Source organism: Limulus polyphemus, unplaced genomic scaffold, assembly GCF_000517525.1.
Source record: "Limulus polyphemus unplaced genomic scaffold, Limulus_polyphemus-2.1.2 Scaffold345, whole genome shotgun sequence".
Classification (NCBI taxonomy): domain Eukaryota; kingdom Metazoa; phylum Arthropoda; class Merostomata; order Xiphosura; family Limulidae; genus Limulus; species Limulus polyphemus.
Genome location: NW_013665955.1, coordinates 351,515 through 354,264, shown reverse-complemented (window position 1 = coordinate 354,264; position 2,750 = coordinate 351,515). Strand labels below are relative to the sequence as shown.

General features: G+C 32.4%; 1 long non-coding RNA gene across 2 annotated transcripts in view; it reads left to right on the top strand.

The window, feature by feature from the left end:
- LOC111085356 overlaps positions 1-2,051 on the top strand; it is a 4,762-nt gene extending 2,711 nt beyond the window's left edge. For both annotated transcript variants that reach the window (XR_002610208.1, XR_002610207.1), the window contains exon 3: positions 1,859-2,051. This is a non-coding gene — a long non-coding RNA (uncharacterized LOC111085356). The remainder of the gene's footprint in view (positions 1-1,858) is intronic.
- The last annotated feature ends 699 nt before the right edge of the window (positions 2,052-2,750 follow it).

The following is a 2,750-nucleotide window of genomic DNA, read 5'->3' as shown; positions in this document are numbered from 1 at the left end:
AGCAGTTAAGTAAAAGTCGATATATAGTCAGTTTTATGATATTTGCCAACAAGATTGATAAACACAGTTTTCTTTTTTTTAACACAAATATATTTTAATATACAAACAACAATACAAGTTACAATAATAGTTATTTCAAATAGTTATCACAAACAATGATTTGCAAACAAAAGTTTTACAAACTTGCAAACTTTCTAGTCTGGAACTTTTTTGATATCTTATCGAAGGTTCACGATGAGCGAGTTAATTACGTGTTTACGTAGGTATAATTCACTTAACAGGGAGCTAGCTAGTTTTGTCCTTCTTTATTCACCAGCCACACACACCGAGTTTTCCACGAGGGATTTATATAATGTTTTCGTAAAAATACTAATGTCCGATGACAATCCACTGAAGTTAAATAAAGGATGAAGTAAATTAAAAGACAAACAAATAAACAAAGAATATGATAATGCAACAATATTATACAAGTATTATTCAAGTCAGAAGACAACGGCCAATTATCTTCGTGGTAGAGTCATACTGAGTTGAACCAACAAGCAGCGTATCTGGACAGGAGACAATAGATAAGTATCTGACACTCTTCCTACAGGACCACAAAACTTATGAACTACATGCCACCATCACCCATTTTCAGATGGCAAATGAGATTACCATTAGACCTCCTCTATACGCTAGGCCTGATGAGCAAACTTACACCGAGTGCACCATTCAGTTGAGGAATACCGATGACGCTGTCTACAAGTTTGTATGCGAGAATATGTAAAATCAACTATTAACTAGCTAAATATAAGGTGTTATGTTAGTAGTAACAAATACGAGTCTTACCTTTGTAATATGGTGTGATTATACAGTCCAAAGAAAGATAAAACGGCATGGGCATGTTTTAGATATAGAGCTAATGGCGTAAGGCCTGTATGCAATTGGAAAGAGGATTAATGCTTTGATGTAACATAAATAGTACGAACGTCAAGCCAAAATCTGACCAACTCTCAAAGTAGTATGAAAAAAAAAAAGGCTGTTGCTTATTTAAGGAAACAATTAAGATTTTTCTAGCAATGAAAAATTATTAAAGCCAGATATAGAACCTTCCAAATTTCAACTTCTAGTAAGCAAATGAGCTAATGCTACCAAGGCGAAAGAGACTTACAGAAACTAAGACTCAGAAGAAGATGTGGCTGGAGTAAACAACAGTTCTGATAATAGTTGGAAAAGACTACCAGGAAACAGACGCTTATTAGAAAAATAAAAGTTATGGTGATTACTTGTCTGTAGAAATCTGTTTTGTATTTCTGCTAGAAATATGAAGGCATATAAATGTTAAAATTCACCAGAAAAATATCAGAAGAAGAAGATCTGTGTGTGTTGAATATCGCTCAAAGCTACTCGAGGGTTATCCGCGCTATCCATCCTTAAGTTAGAAATGATAGACAAGAGGGAAGTCCTAACCCACCACTAAATCTTGGGTAATTCTTTACGAACAAATAGTGGGATTTACCGTCACATTATAAAGCCTTCACGGTTAAAAAGGCGAGTATGTTCGGTGGTGGAATTCGACCCCGCACCTCACGGAATGTCTATAACATTAACAACTAGGCCCTAGGAGGAACAAAAAGAACGTTGACTCTGACTACATACTATTCGTACTCTATACTATTTGGACAGCAGCAAGTTTCAGGACTTACAAGGATAAAATCCGGGGTTCTATTCCCCGCGGTGGACACAGAAGATAGACAATGTGACTTTGTTCTAAAACGAACAAACAAAAAAACTATACTTTTGTAATCCAGTGCTAGAAAATAGATTTTGCACATCACAATAATTAAAGATATGTATTGGAAATGTTTGATTATTTCAGAAGTTCGTTTGGAACAACAGCTTCAAGAACTATGTGATGAATGAAAGCACAGTCAACATTACTGCATTGGACTGCTCCATACAGCTAACCAACCATAAACATTACTTTAATGCTTATTACAACCCTTTGCATATCAAACCTCTCTGATCAAAATTATATAAAAATTGAAAAAGTAAAAAGATTCCATCTGAAAGCGCCCAGACTATTGTTATTGTAATTGATTTATTATTGATCAATTTTGATTTCTTCGTATCATGAATATAAATAACAGGATTAGGGTAATTAATACGGAAAGCTTCTGTAAATTGCTTCTGTAAATAAAAGACTAATTAATAGAAAATAGCTTAAAAGATTAATGTATCAAAAGGTTTACAATAACAGTAAGTTTTTACGAGGAATATACGTACAACTTTAAGCTGGAGTTGATTACTGAAATAGAATCTAATTAGAAAAGTAATGTCATAGAGCAAAAGTTTTTGAAAAATGATATAAAAACGACTTTAAACGATGGGGCCGTGATAAAAATTCTGAGTCATTGTTCTTGTCCAATCATAAATTGAAACTGCAAAATGATCCTGTGAGTAGAAAAAAAAAGACTAATTCTAAAAATAAGAAATCATGGAATAAGCTGTTTTTAAAGTTATCTAGTGATTAAAGTTTGACTTGTTTAACAAAGCATCCAAAATGAGTGAATATTTATGACCTTGTGTTATTTTGAATTAAGTATTTTTAGTTAAATTGAATATTCCAATTAAATGAAATATTATAGTTAAATTGACTATTCGAGTTAAATTGAATATTCTAGTTAAATTATATATTCCAGTTAAATGGAACATTCCGGTTAAATTAAATATTCTAATGAAATTGGATATTTCAGTTAAATAAAGTATTC